The sequence below is a fragment of the Orycteropus afer genome, unplaced genomic scaffold (assembly GCF_000298275.1).
Source record: "Orycteropus afer afer isolate SDZICR_OR568_19922 unplaced genomic scaffold, OryAfe1.0 scaffold00062, whole genome shotgun sequence".
Taxonomy (NCBI): Eukaryota; Metazoa; Chordata; class Mammalia; order Tubulidentata; family Orycteropodidae; genus Orycteropus; species Orycteropus afer.
This window is the reverse complement of record NW_006921649.1, coordinates 10,060,856-10,077,325: the sequence shown is the minus strand read 5'-3', so window position 1 is coordinate 10,077,325 and position 16,470 is coordinate 10,060,856. Positions and strand designations below refer to the sequence as shown.

Genomic DNA, 16,470 nt, shown 5'->3' with positions numbered 1-16,470 from the left:
CTGGCGGTTCAAACCCACCAGCCACTCCTGGGAAGGAAGATGGGGCAATCTACTTCCGTAGTGATACTGCCTCAGAAACCCAAGGAGGGGTCGCTACGAGTTGGGTCCGACTCGATGGCATGTAACAACAACAACAAAAAAAAACCCTAAAGCCAAAGATGAAGGAATTGAAGATTCTTACCAACTCCTACAGTGTGAAATTGATCAAACATGCAATCAAGATGCATTGATAATTACTGGTGATTGGAATGCAAAAGTTGGAAACAAAGAAGAAGCATTGGTAGCTGGAAAGTATGGCCTTAGTGATAGAAAGAATGCCAGTGATTATTTAATAGAATTTTGTAAGACCAATAATTTATTCATCACAGATACCTTTTTTTCAACAATATAAATGGTGACTATACTCAAATTGACTGTATCTGTGGAAAAAAGGTGGTGGAAAAGCTCAATATCATCAGTCAGAACACGGCCAGGAGTTGACTGTGGAAAAGACCATCAATTGCTCATATGTAAGTTCAAGCTGAGGTTAAAGAAAACTAAAACAAGTCCACAAGAGCCAAAATGTGATCTTGAGTATATCCCTCCTGAATTTAGAGACCATTTCAAGTATAAATTTGATGCATTGAACACCAATGACAGATGAGTTGTGAGTGAACATCATACATAAAAAAAGCAAAAGCTCAGGTCAAAACCTGAGGAAGTGAAGATGGTGTCATGCAGCTAAGACCCATGATCATTCCTTTGTCCATTTGAAAACAAGAACAACGAGATAAAGCAGACATAATAAAGATACTTGCATGATGAGCAGCTAAGGACAAGGTATAGTATTAGATCCAGTGAAGGCAAACAAAGTGAGTGGGCTAAACAACTGGGGAAAAAAGGCAGGCCTACCCAGCCAGCAGAGAGGAAACAAAAGACTTAGAGCAGGAGACAGGGTAGAAGAGAAGGAAAGAAAAGAGAGAGAGAGAGGAAAAAAAAAAAAAAAAAAACCACCTCAGAACCCACAGGCGCTAGGGACTCAGAATAGCCTCACCAGGATTTTTGCAAGGTGAGCTGGGACTTTGTGGGGGAGCAAAATCTTGCAGGCAAACGGACCAGGACCCCCATTGGCATGGGCTGCCATTGAGTCCAGAGTGGAGGGGGAGAATGGGAGAAGTGACCTCCGAGTTGCTGGAGCCCCAGAAAAGATGCAAGGCAGTGAGCTTTAGCTCATCTCCTGGAAAACTTTAATGGTCTGGACTGAATCTGCACACTGGGTTTCTGCAGCTTGTCGGTCCACCTAGAGAGAGGTAAAGCTTTCTTTCCCTCAGGTCTGCTTTCAGATTTGAATCTCTGGGTGCCATCCTCAGCAGTGGCCCCCAAAAGGAACCAAGCTGTCCTACCTGTGCTTGCATTGCTAACTGATTTTTCTCACCCCAAGGAGAAAACTTTTTTCAGCCTTTCTATTCTGGGGTGCCCTTCTGGTGTTTATTTTTTTATTCCTTCTCTCTTTTCCCTTTTCTCCCTGCCTTGTGCAATGGGCACTAGACAACTTCCACTATGCACTGTAGCTACTACAAATGATAGACAACACCTGTTCATCCTAACACCAAAGCCTCTTCACAATGAACAGAGACCTGCACCCACATTTCCATCAGTGACTGCACAAACACAGAGTGCTGGGGAGTGACACAATAAAGCCAAGTTAATAACTAAAGAAATACACCTGCTACACACTCCCAGACACAGTACAACACAAAAGCGGGTGAAAAAAAGCAATACACAGCTCACAATTAAAGACAACAACTTCAAAATGTCTGGGAAACAACAGACAACCTCAAATCAGACAAAAAATCAGGACAAGACAACAGAAACAAAAGTCCAGAGTAAAGAATTATGTGTCTTACGGGAAGAACAAGCAATAGAACCATATGAGAAAGCATTCTGTGTGTGTGTGTGTGTGTGTGTATCCCTCCAAGAGCTCAAGGAAACCATAAACAGAAATAGCAAGAAGACAGACAGTACCCTGGAAGAATTCAGGAAAATCATTCAAGAACAAAGTAACAAAATAAATACTCAAAGAACTCATAAAAAAACAGCAATTAGAAATACAGAAGATGAACACTAAAATTATGGAGATAAATAATGTGGTGGAAGGACAAAAGAGTAGACTAGAACTGTCTGAAGAATGCATTTCCCAGCTAGAAGACAAATCCCTTAACACCAGCCTGCATGAAGAAAAATTGGAACAAAGGTTTAAAAGAAATGAAGAGAACAACATATGCCTTATTGGAATACCAGAACAAGTTTGTTGTTGTTATTATGTGCCGTTGAGTTGGACCTGACTCATAGTGACCCCTCCTTGTGTTTCCAAGGTGGTATCACTATGGAAATAGATTGCCCAACCTTCCTTCTGAGGAGTGGCTGGTGGGTTTGAACCTCCAGCCTTCTGGTTAGCAGTCAAATGCCTTAGGCACCACACTACCAGAGAGGAGGCAAAAAACAAACAAACAAAAGAAAACAAAAAAACACTGAGAAAATTGTTGAAGACTTATTAACAGAAAAATTTCCCCATATCATGAAGGAAGAAAAGATATTTGTCCAAGAAGCTCAATGAACTCCATACAGGATAGATTCCAAGAGAAAGTCAACAAAACATATTGTAATTAAACTTTCCAAAACCAAAGATAAAGAAAGACTCTTGGGAGCAGCTCAGGAAAAACAAAATGTCACATAAAATGGATAACTTGTTGTTATTGTTATGTGCCATGGAGTCAGACCCGACTCATAGCAACCCCTCCTTGGGTTTCTGAGGCAGTATCACTATGGAAGTAAATTGCCCCATCTTCCTTCTGAGGAGTGGCTGGTGGGTTTGAACCAGCAGCCTTCTGGTTAGCAGTCAAGTGCCTTAGGCACTATGCTACTAAGCTCTGAATTCTCAGCAGAAGTCTTGCAAGCAAGAAGACAGTAGGATGGCATATATAAAAACTTGAAGGAAAAGAACTTCCAACCAAGAATTACTTATCCAGTCAAATTGTCCCTCAAATATGAGGGTGAAATCAAGACATTCTCAGACAAGCAGAAATTAAAGAAGTTTGACAAAACCAGACCAGCCCTACAAGAAATGCTAAAGGGAGTCCTTCCAATAGAGAACCCACAATAGAGAAAAACAAATTAAAATCAAGATACTTGACACCACTACCTAGAAACCAAAACAGAAAAAGTTTCTGAAGCTGATAAGAAATGTACATAGAGAAATAAAGGAGTCAATCTGCTGACAACACCAGTAACAAAGCGAATAGAGGGAATAAAAGTTTTAATCACAGAACTTCCAAGTGGAGAGGAAAACAGGACTATCTCTTTATAGAATAGACTGTTCCAAACTTAGGAAGATGAGAAATTACTTCAGGGTAACCACAAAGATAATTAACAATCCTTCCAAGCAAACTCAGAAAAAAGAAAAACATAAGGGCTTAGCAAGCACAAAACCAACAATAATGAAGAAACAAGAAAAAACACTTGATGACAAAAGGAACTCAGCACTGAAAAATAGTTGGAACAAGGAATGCAACAACAATGCAACAAAAAACACAATAGAATGACAGCGATAAATTCAAACATATCACTAATTATACTCAATATGAATGGACTAAATGAACCAGTCAAGAGAAAGAGGATGCAGATTAGATAAGAAAGGAAGACCCATTGATATACTGCCTACAAGAGACCTATCTTAGACACAAAGATAAAAAATAAATTAAAAATTAAAGGGTGGAAGAAAGCTAATGGAAACCACAAAAGAGCAGGAGTAGCAGTATTAATTTCCAATAAAATAGACTTCAAGGTGAAAAACAGCATAAGGGACAAAGAAGGACACTATATGATGCTGAAAGGACCAATAGACCAAGAGGACATTATCGTAATAAAAATCTATGCACCCAATGAAAAACCTCCAAAATACATAAAGCAAATATTAACTGAATTGAAAGGAAAAATAGACAACTCTACAATAGTAGTAGGAGATTTTAACACATCACTTTCAAGGAGAGACAGCAAAACAGGAAGAAAAAAAACTCAACAAAGATACAGAAGAACTCAACAACATAATCAACCAACTTGATCCCATAGATATTTACAGAGCACTCCACCCACCAAAAACACAGTACATATTCTTCTCCAGTGCACATGGATCATTCTCCAGAACAGACCATATGTTAGGACACAAAGCAAGACTCAATAAATTAAAAAACATCGAAATACTACAAAGCATCTTCTCAGATAATAATGCTATAAAATTAGAAACCACTAATAGGAAGAGCAAAGAAAAAAAAAAAAAACCAAATATGTGGAAACTGAATAATACACTGCTCAAAAACTATTGGGTAACAGGAGAAATAAAATGTGAAATAAAAAAATGCCTGGATATGCAGGGATGGTTCAACATTAGAAAAACAATCAATGTAATCCACCACATAAATAAAACAAAGGAGAAGAACCACATGATCATATCAATTGATGCAGAAAATGCATTTGATAATATCCAACACCCATTTCTGATCAAAACTCTCAGCAAAATAGGAATAGAAGGGACATTCCTCAACATAATAAAGGGCATTTATGCAAAACCAACAGCCAACATTACCCTCAATGGAGAGAGACTGAAACCATTCCTCTTGAGAACAGGAACTAGACAAGGATGCCCGCTATCACCACTTCTATTCAACATTGTTCTGGAAGTCCTAGCCAGGGCCATAAGGCAAGAAAGGGAAATCAAAGGCATCCAAATTGGTAAGGAAGAAGTCAAACTATCCCTATTTGCTGATGATATGATCCTATACTTAGAAAACCCAAGAGATTCAGTCAAAAACCTACTGGAACTAACTGAGAGATTTAGCAACATCGCATGATATAAGATCAACATCCAAAAATCAGTTGGAGTCCTCTACACCAGCAAAGAGATTGCTGAAAAAGAAATAAGGAAATCAATACCGTTCTCAATAGCTATGAAAAAAATAAAATACTTGGGAATAAATCTTACCAGAGACACAAAAGACCTCTACAAAGAAAACTATAAAAAGCTACTTCAAGAAACCATAAGAGACCTAAATAAATGGAAAAACATGGAAATGGACTCACTTACTTGACATGCTCTCAGCCTAACAATAGAAAGACCCACATACAGAACACCTACCCCAGGTCGATACACCCACCTACTCTAGGGAGATGCACCCCTTGGATCAAGCAGCCGTGAGACACCAGAGGAGTAGCATTCACATAGATAGAAGGCTGGACAGACAGGAATGGATGGATGAGAGGGGCATAGGGAGGGGGTGGTCACAGGGAGGAGAGGGGAGGAGAGTTTATTACAGTTGGGGACAGTAATCAGGGCCATGAGACCAGATGTGCATGAACTTTTGAAAGAAAAACAAGTTTGCTATATAAATTTGCACCCAAAGCACAATTTAAAAAAATAAAGGAAGAAAACAAAAGCTCATTAAAACAATGGGAAAGAAAAAAAAAAAAAAAGACAAAAATGGATATCAGAAGAGATTCTGAACCTTGTTCTAGAACATAGAGTAGTTAAAGTGAATGGAAGAAATGAAGCAAAAGAGCTGAACATAAGATTTCAAAGGGTAGCTCAAGAAGACAAAGTAAAGTACTATAATGAAGTGTGCAAAGACTTGTAGTTAGAAAACCAAAAGAGAAGAACACACAGCATTTCTCAAGCTGAAAGAATTGAAGAAAAAACTTCAAGTCCCAAGTTACAATGATGAAAGATTGTATGGGCAAAATAATCAGTGATGCAGGACACATCAAAAGAAGATAGAAGGCATATACAATGACTGAACGAAAAAGAATTGGTCAGTGTTCAACCATTTTGGGAAGTAGCATATGATCAAGAACTGATAGTCTCTAAGGAAGAAGTCCAAGCTGCACTGAAGGCACTACTGAAAAACAAGGCTCCAGACATTGACCGAATACCAGTTGAAATGTTTCAATGAGCAGATGAAGCCCAGGAGATGCTCACTCATCTATGTCAAGAAATTTGGAAGACAGTTACCTGGCCAACTGACTGGAAGAGGTCCTTATGTGCCCCTTCCAAAGTAAGGTGATCCAATAGAATGTGGAAACTATGGAACAATATCATTAATATCACATCTAAGTAAAATTCTGCTGAAGATAATTCAAAGGTGATTGCAGTAGTACAACAGTACATTGACAAGGAGCTGCCATAAATTTAAGCCAGGTTCAGGGGAGGATGTGGAATTGGGGATATCATTGCTGAAGTCAGATAGATCTTGGCTGAAAGAAGAGAATACTGAAGGATGTTTACCTGTGTTTTATTGCCTATGCAAAGGCATTTGACTATGTGGTTCATAACAAATCATGGATAACACTGAGAAGAATGGGAATTCCAGAACACTTAAATTATGCTCATGAGGAACCTATACACAGACCAAGATGTTGTCGTTAGAACAGAAGAAGGGGATACAGCATGGTTTAAAATCAGGAAAGCTATGCATCATACTTAATCAATCTGCATGCTGAGCAAATAATCCAAGAAGCTGGACTATATGAAGAACACAGCATCAGGATAAGAGGAAGACTCATTAACAACCTGCAATATGCAGATGACACAACTATGCTTGCTGGAAGTGAAGATGACTTGAAGCACTTACTGATGAAGATCAAAGACTACATCCTTAAGTATGGATTACACTGTAACATAAAGAAAAAAATCCTCACTACTGGACCAATCAGCAGGAACATGATAAATGGAGAAAAGATTGAAGTTGTCAAGGATTTTCTTTTTCTTGGATCCACAACCAATATCCATGCAGCAGTAAAGAAATGCAACAATGTATAGCCTTGGGCACATCTGCTGTAAAAGACCTCTTTAAAGTGTTAAAGGGCAAAGATATCACTTTGAGTACTAAGATGTGCCTGACCTAAGCCATGATATTTTCAATTGCCTCACATGCATTTGAAAGCTGAACAACGAATAATGAAGCCCAAAGAAGACTTGATGACTTTGAATTATGACATTGGCAAAAAATACTGAATATACATAGATTACCAGAAGAATGAAAAAAATCTGTCTTGGAAGAAGTACAGCTGCTCCTTAGAAATGCAGATGGCAAGACTTTGTCTCACATAATTTGGACAATTTACCAGGAGGGACAAGTGCCTGGAGAAGGACATCATAAAGCAGAGGTTTGGCAAAAAAGAGAAAGACACTCAATGAGATGGATTGACACAGTGGCTACAACGATGGGCTCAAGCATAGTAAGGATTATGAGGAAGGCACATGACTGGACAGTGTTTTGTTCTGTTGTATGTAAGGTTGGTATGAGTTGGAGCTCATTCAATGGAACCTAACAACAACAATAACATACCTACTGGGGTGTCCCTGGGTGGTGCAAATAATTAAGCACTGGACTACAAACCTAAAGATTGCTGGTTCAAATTCACCCAGAGGTATATCAGAAGTAAGGCTTAGCATTCTTCTTCTAATATGTCACAGCCTTGAAAACCCTATGGAACAGTTCTACTCTGTACACTCAGGATTGCCATAAGTTGTAATCAACTGAATAGCAAGCAACTACAACAGCAATACTCACTGGAGAATTAACACCAACCAACCAAATCTAGAGGTCAAAAGAGGAAAAAGAGATGGTTTGGTGCTAAGGTTGTAGAGGGGTAGTTCATGTGTTTTACTGTGCTTATTCACTGGTGGGATAAGAAGCAGTTTCTATAAGGTGGGTAGATAAGACTTGGGTTTTTTCAGTAGAGACTGAACTACTTCTATTCCTCTCTTTCACTTCTAAGTTACTGATGGTCCCAGGAGGACCTAACACTGCATAGTAAATTTTCCCTCTTGGTGTTTTGAGCTGGTGCTGGCAACAGATCAGGGCTTCTACTTCTCCCACTTTTTGGAATTGTTGACAGAAGATGACTGATTTCCCTCCATTCCAAATTAATAGCTCTATGCATGTCTGAACTTTTAAATGCATGCTATTTATTTTAAATCATACAGTAACTAAAGAAGACACATTTCAGAAAACCTATGTATTAGTTTCCAATGGCTGCCATAAGAAATTACTGTGAAGTTGGTAGATTAAAAAAGTATATTCCCTCACAGGGCAGAAGTTCACCACCAGTTGCACCAGAATCACAGGGTGGGCAGCTTTATGTTCCCTCTGGAGGTTCTTGGGGGAGAATCTATTCCTTTCCTCTCCCAGCTTCTGATGACTGCTGGCATTCCTTTGCTAGTGGCTGCATCACTCTGATTTCTGCCTCAGTCTTCACATCTCCTTCTCCTCATCTGCCTGTGTCTAATCTCCTCTGCCTCTCTCTTATGAGGACACTTGCTATAGCGTTTAGTGTCATCCAAATAAAACAGGATTATACACTCATCTCAAAATCTTTAATGTACTCATATCTGCAAAGACTCCTTTTCCTTATAAGGTGACATTTACAGGTTCCAAGGATTAGGACTTGACATCTTTGGACGCCTATGACATCTTTGGAGGATGACATCTTTTGGATATTACTCAGTCTACTCCAACCAAACCATATAGATTATGAGTACTTTCCCAAAGGAATAATACAAATATCTGATAAGCAGAAGTAGTGATAGTTCCAATGATCCAGTAACAGTTTAACTGCAAGTTTGGCTGTGTTTGGACAATGGAAAAAAGCTCTGGAGTAAGATTCTGCAGAGTTGGAATTGTGTCCTGAACACGTTACATCCTAGCCATGTTATCCTGGAGTAAAAACTTCAGGGTCTCAGTGTCGTCATCCCCCCCTCCCCCACCCCAACACACACACACACACACACACACACACACCATATATATATATATACCATGGACTTCTAAAAGAACAAAAAAATCTATCCTGGACGAAGTGCAGCTAGAATGCTCCTTGGAAGCGAGAACGGCCAAATTTCATCTCACCTACTTTGATCATGTTGTCAGAAGGAACCATTCCCTGGAGAAGGATATCATGCTTGGTAAAGTGGAAGGTCAATGAAAAAGGGGAAGGCCCTCAATGAGATGGATTTACACAGTGGCTGCAGTGATGGTGTGATAGTTAAATTTGTATGTCAGCTTGGCTGGGCCTGGTTGAGTGGCTGGGCAGCTGGTGGTACTTATTCCCTATGATGAGACTGGTAATCAACTCCATGGTGGGATCTACCACAAGCAGCTGAGTAGCTGCCTTTGGGTATGTGGTCTGCTTCCTGTATATAAGGAGAAGCCTTGGGAATGGTTTCTAGCATATGGCACACTTGGACCCTGCAGGTAGCTGTGTCATTGTTCAGCAGGCTGCCATACTCTGACGACCTTGGGACTTACAATGGGCTTGAGTTAATGGCCTGTTGTGTGGTTTGGTAACATCAGGACTGTGCCTTTTTAATCTGTCAACCTTGGTCTTGTCAGTCTCAGCAGCTAGCAGCTGAGTGAAGAAAAGCCTCTAGCTCCAGTGGGCTGGGAGCAGGAGGCAGAGCTGAACCCCAAGGTTGAGGGGCTTTCACCCAGTCCCTAAAGCCTGGCACTTTGAACTTGTATTTAAAGCCTCAAACTGTGAGAGAATAAACTCCTGTTTGTTAAGACAAACAAAATCCCATTTGTGGTTTATTCTTGTTAGAGTGGCAATAGGTAACCAGAACAGATGGGCTTAGGTATATAGCAAGGATCGTGGGGCTGGCACAGGACCAGGCAGTGTTGCATTCTGTTATACATAAGGTTGCTATAAGTCAGAGCTGACTTGATGGCACCTAGAAACAACAACATAAAATGAGGTCAATACTAATGAGACCTTTACATCTCGTAGGATTACTCTGCTGTCCAAGTCAAACTCTGTATGGGCAAGGGTTTCTTTCATTTTTTTCTTTTTTATTGTGATTTGGGTGAAAATTTACGGAGCAAATACACTTTCCATAAAGCAGTTCACATACACTTTGTCTCATGACATTGATCACAGTTTACCACAATGCAATATCTCCCCTCCTACTTCCTCCCAATAATTACCTCTTCACTGTGTCCATCTCTCCATGCACTCCTGCCCCCTGAGCTGTCTCCCTGTGCATAATCAGCCCTTCTTTCTCCCATGCTTGTTCTCTCCAAGGGGTGTGTCTACCTCAGGTAAATGTTCAACTCATATGCCTGTCTATTGTTTGGCTGGAAACCACAGGTGTGGGTTCAATTCCAGACCTGAAGGGCAGCTAGGGGCCATAGTCTCAGTGGTTCCACCAGGCTCTATTGGGCCAGCAAACCTGGTACCCACTTTTTTTTTCCCAAAATGATTTTGAGTTTTGTTCCACATTGTTCTCCTTCTCTATCCAGGATCTCCTACATCCCTTCTAAGTGGTTGACAGTAGTAGCCAGGCACCATCTAGTTCTTCTGGTCTCATAGTCATATAGGCTACAGATAAGATGGTGTACAAGTCACTAGGACTAATTGTTTCCATGAATTTTTGGCTTTCTTTATTCTTCTTGGCTCTGGACAAGGAGAGACCCATCATTGCATCTAGATGGCAGCCTGCAAGCTTTTAAGATCCCAGTCGCTACTTGCCACAGTAGAAGGTGGAACAATGTTTTGTGTAGTATGTTATGCCAATCGAGCTTGATGTCCTCTGCGACCATGGTCCTGAGCCCACAGGTTCAACTACTCAATCCCTCTGGGTAGCTGTGGCAAGGATTTCTTAAGCTGTAAATTGCCAGACAGGCACTAAGTCCATAAGAAATGGTTAAAGCTGCATATGTGGGTGTTGTTGTTATGTGCCGTTGAGTCAGACCCAACTCGTAGTGACCCCTCCTAGGGTTTCCAAGGTGGTATCACTATGGAAGTAGATTGCCCAACCTTCCTTCTGAGGAGGGGCTGGTGGGTTTGAACCGCCAGCCTTCTGGTTAGCAGTCAAGTGCCTTAGCCACTAGTTGGCTTAGTATGAACCATATTTCCACCCTTGCTGCATCAAGTTGATCCAGCAAGCCTCCAGAAAGCACTGTATGCTTCATGCAATTTAAAGTGCATAGGAAATGGATAATTTCTAAGGACCCGGTGAACGCATATAAATTCATAAGATTTATCCAAGAGTTTGTCAAGTTATTGCTGTTGTGATAGATTCTTTAGGGATGTGTCACTGCTCTTCTCAGAGTGACTGCATTGTATTGGTTTCAATGCAGTTAGTAGGAGGTGCCATTCTCTCCTTACCATGTAAATGGATGAAGTTTCCCGTATCAGATCCCATTAAAATGGACCCTATGGAGGAATCTTGTGCATAAAAGTCTGTGTGTGGTACAGACTTAATGACAGACCACAGATCCTCATCTGGAACTGGCTTAATTGGTGAGGCACTTGGTGTATAAGACAGAGGGTGAAAGTATAGAGGCAAATACTTCTACACTGCTATTTATTACTGGACAATTTATTTAACTTCTCTAAATTTCTCTTCTTCCTTATTAAAAAACAAAACAACAACAAAAAAGGAGCAATGATATCTATTATCATTATAATGTTATTTTAGGATTATATTAGTTCATATACATAAAAGTACCTAATACTATGCCTGGCACATTGTAGGTACTGATTTAATGTTAATCCCCTGCTTTTCCTTCACCTAGTGTTCCAGGAGAGAGTCTTAAATATATTTTCTCTTATTTCTTTAAGGAGCTCTGGTGGTGTAGTGAGTAAAGCATGTGACTGCCAACCAGAAGATTGGTGGTTCAAACCCACCAGCTGCTCCATGGGAGGAAGATGAGGCAATCTACTTTGGTAAAGATTTACAGCCTTGGAAACCCAATGGAGGGCCTTTTTGAGTCAGAATAGACTCAATGTCAGTGGGTTTTTTTTAAAAAAAACATTTGTTTGTAATTTTTACCTTAAATTCCCTCATGATTATTACTTTAGATGAATAATTGATATCCTCTCTGGTAATACAGGGTAATCTTAAGAAGTTAAAGCAGGGGAAGGGAGATAAATATCTCTGGATAAAGAAGAGAAAGACAGGGTACTAGCTCTACTTTCCCTAAGCCTTATAAGGAGGGGGGCAGTTCTTTTCATTAATGTGTAATCTCTGGGTAGCTTCTCTGAAGCTCTGAACACATGGTTTTGGGATCTGGTGGGGAACAGGGGTTTGTTCAATTGTTATGGAATGGAAAGCTGAGTTTGTAGTTTTAGAGGCGCTCTGGTGGCATAGTGCCTAAGGCATTTGACTGCTAACCAGAAGGCTAGAGGTTCAAACCCACCAGCCACTCCTCAGAAGGAAGATTGGGCAATCTACTTCTGTAGTGGTACCACCTTGGGAACCCAAGGAGGGGTCACTATGAGTTGGACTTGACGGCAAGGATATATATATATATATATATATATATATATATATATATATATAACCAAGCACCAGGAAGAGCTTCTGGGTGCACTCTGATTGTTAGATTTCAGGTGATTTTTGAGAAAGAAAAATTTTCTGAATGTGAAAATTTCCAGCTTTCAAAACATCAGGAGAGCAGAATCATAGAGTCCTAGAATAACAGATTGACCAAGTGCTAGCTAAAGCTGAAAATCTCTTCTATATAGGGTTAATGTATAGAACAGATAAAGTAGAGCTGGTTAGTTGAAACAGGGATGAGAGGTTCAGAGTCTAGCTTAGCATCCCCCCCAACCACAAGACTGAATCCAAGGAAACCTTTGGTTCAATTTAGTGTTCTATGAGATTGAAAATCATCAATATTATCATGAGGAAACAGACCCTGATGAAAAAATATGACTTCACCAAAGTTGAATGAGACACATTATGGATAGAAACCAGGTCTTTTAACTTCTAATCCAGGGCTCATTTAATCCCATCATCTTGCACTTCAGTTTCTTGTCTATCTCATCTTTGGTTGGTACTTTTCCTAGTCCTTTGTATAGAAACCTATTTTATTATTGTGATGCCTCCTGGAGCAGAAGTTCTTACAAAATGCAGTTATGGAAGAATCTACATTGAAAATACTTTGTATATATTGTACACTCTATATACATTGAATATACATTGTTGGAAGCTGGTCTTGTTTTGTAATTATTGCAGATCAAAATTAGAACGTTTTCAGAAGCCTGACTTTATATAACAAGAATCATATAGATAAAACTGCATTTTAGAACAAAAGCTTATAAGGAGAAAGAAAAATATATCATTTATTGAGCTCCATCAACTCTGGAAACAAAACCATCAATTTTCTAGTTATAAACAACGTGGCTAACTTGAATTTATGGCTGCTTTTCATTAAGGAAGAAACCCTGGTGGCTAAGTGGTTAAGAGTGGCTGCTAACCAAAAGGTTAGAGAGGTTCAAATACAGTTCTGCTCTGTCCTATAGGGTCGCTGTGAGTTGCAATCAACTTGATGGCAATGAGTTTGGGTTTTGGTTTTCTCATAAAGGAATGGAAGCTAAACACAGCTGATGAGGTGGTTTTAGAATAGGGGTTATGGGGATGGGGGAGGGCGTTGAGGAGAGAGGATTAAGAGTTAGAGAAATGAATCAACATTTGTTAAATGCTTTCTTGTTGTCAGGCACTGTGGTGAGTATTTTACAAAGGTTTCTACCCACATATAATCTTCCCACTACTTCTTAAAGTTAATTAACAATTTGTGTCCCTTTTAAAAGTCATTGGCTTCTACCAACAATCTATATAGTTACCAGTCACTTTACCCTTGGAGAGCGGATTGCGATGTATGAGGTAGAGTCACACAGATAATAATGTGTGGAGACTCACTGGACAAAGGACCTTAAGCAAAGATACTAAACTCCTTCTAGCTTCCCTGCACTCCAGGTGTCACTTTTCAGCACCAGGGACAACGCATCACTGGGCTGTATGCAGAAGGTGGAGACCGAGCTAGGGAAACGGCTTTTTCAAGTTACCTGGACCTCTGGTGGCATAGTGCCTAAGGTACTTGACTGCTAACCGGAAGGCTGGCGGTTCAAACCCACCAGCCACTTTTCGGAAGAAACCCAAGGAGGGGTCACTATGGGTCGGATCCGACTCCACGGCACATAGCAACAATAACCAGGGATTCGCGCTGCTTTCCAAGCATTTTCTAAACTACTCTCGCAACAACTTAACCGGAAAAACACATTCAAATAAAATGGAGACGCGCAGGGGTGGCTTACCGTCTGACAAGTCAATCAGCCCGAGGTAGTGCAAAAGTTTCAGAGAGGAACACACAACCACCACTATTCCCAATGTTTGGAGCCCTTCGGACTCGCCCTCTGCCCACATCCTCACGGAACCCTGGCACATCAGCAAGATGCCAGATGGCATTTAAAGCCAGAAAACCCACGCTTCCAAGGCTCGCCTCCCGCTGTTCTCCTAAGTGCGCTGTTTATTTTCGCCTCTCTCCCTCCCTCCCTTCCACTCCGCCGCCGCCCGTTCCCTCCACCTTTCTTCTCTTCTTCCTAGCTGGTAACCTCTGCGTTTCATACTAAGCTTTGCTTTTATTTCTTCTTCTCCCAAGGCAATTTTCCCAGCGGTTTCACCAACGCCTGAACATCTGCTTACCGGAACCGGCAACATTTCACGGCTCTTTCTATGACTCAGAAGAAATGTGAATGTGAGTGTAGACCATGCCAAAGAAATAAAGAAAGGGACTTCCTCATTTCAGTCTGAGAAACAATGAGAGGTGAAGGGTATGTTTTAATAGAACAATAATTTGTCTTCACTTTCCTTAGTGAAATTCCCCAGACAAGCAGGTTCTGGAATACAGGTGTTTTCCTGCTTGAAGTCTTGTCCCTAGAAAGCGCATCACCAGGAACATTATTGTAAACTGTATGGAGTCCATAGTTGCACTTGATTTGGGGCAGCTTTAGTATCAGTAGCAGAAATTATTAAATGGGTTGTAATCAGAGTATCTTTGGGCAGCACTGAATGAGCAAATGAACAAAGCTTCTGGAAGTAAAGCAAAATCAAGAGAGCAGAAGAGTGATGTCATTGGTGTGTCCTGAACTTTTGGGCTCTGTGGGGAATTTTGCTTTCTTTCTAGACTGGATGGTCAGCAGTGAGCCTGGTGGGGAAGGTGGTGGATGTAGTGAAGACTGAAGATTGGAAGCTGAGAGTCACACCCACCTGTCCTTGGGCAAGGTCCTGGATCTCCATAAGGCCCAGTTTCCTTTTCTGTGAATCCCAAACCAAACTCATTGCCATTGGCTCAAAGCAACCCTATAGGATGGAGTAGAACTGACCCATAGTGTTTCCAATGCTGTAAATCTTTACAGAAGCAAGCTGCCTCATCTTTTTCCCATGGAGCAGCTGATGGGTTTGAATCATTGAGCTTTCAGATAGCAGTTGAGTGCTTAACCACTGTGCCACCAGGACTCCTTTTTCTGTGAATAAGCCTACCTCAAGTAAGAGAACCTATGCAAAGTATGAAAAATGAGTAGACACTTAACTGGTCTCGAATTTTGAGAATATTTTATGTTGACTCCATTGTGGGGAAAAAGGTATTCTCATGAATTGATGGGAATGTAAATTAATACCTCTTATGAGGGCAAAAATCCATGATAAATAAGAAGTATATATGCACTTTGACTCAGCAATTTCACTTATAAGATGCCTGTATGTGTGCACAAATACATATGTACAAAGATAATTCATTCCTGCATTGTTTGTAAAGCAAAAGCCTGTGAAAAAAACATATATATGTTCATCAGTGGAGGAATTGGCTAATAACTTATAATGCATACATAAAAGGAATACTATGGAGCCATTAGGAGCTCTGGTAGCATAGTGCCTAAGGCATTTGACTGTTAACCAGAAGGCTGGCGGTTCAAACCCACCAGCCACTCCTCGGAAGGAAGGTTGGGCAATCTACTTCCATAGTGATACTGCCTCGGCAATCCAAGGAGGGGTCATTATGAGTTAGGTCCAACTCGATGGCACATAACAACAACAACAACATGGAGCCGGTAAAAAGGAATACAGCCCATTTATGTATCCTTTTCTAGAAGAATATTTAAAATATATTATTAAATGTAAAAAGCAATGTGTTCAGTACATTATTATTTTAATACTGAAAATAGACACAGACATATGCACCCAGGCTTATACATAAAATATTTCCAGAGGGATACACTGAAAATTTTGGTTACCTCTAGAGAGGAGAACTGAGGCACTGGAGTCAGAGGGTGAGCTCATTGTTGGAATCTTCTCCCATGTACACGTGTCATTGAATTAAAATCACACCAGTAACTAAATGTGCTGGCCTCTCTTGCTTCTATGTGAAAGGTAGAAACCGATTCTAGATATCTGAGTGAGACTCAGAAAAATTTCAGTGTGGAAAATCTTGTCTTCTCTGCATCTCCCCTTTCAGTTCCATGTGTCAATCTCCAATTGTATTGGTGACTGGGAAGTTGTGTCATGGAGTCAGCCCATACCAGCTTGTGTCAGCTGATAGCTGAATTTTCAGAAAATCTTTGAGATCAACGTTAGACCTTTGGTAGCTTAAAATCAATCAT

The 16,470-nt window shown here is 40.4% G+C and overlaps 1 protein-coding gene across 1 annotated transcript in view; it reads right to left on the bottom strand.

Annotated features, from left to right (window-relative positions):
- KCNIP1 (potassium voltage-gated channel interacting protein 1) overlaps positions 1-14,218 on the bottom strand; it is an 85,909-nt gene extending 71,691 nt beyond the window's left edge. Inside the window, exon 1 of the mRNA XM_007939756.1 lies at positions 14,131-14,218. The gene's annotated coding sequence lies outside the window, so the exon portion shown is untranslated. The remainder of the gene's footprint in view (positions 1-14,130) is intronic.
- Positions 14,219-16,470: the final 2,252 nt, after the last annotated feature.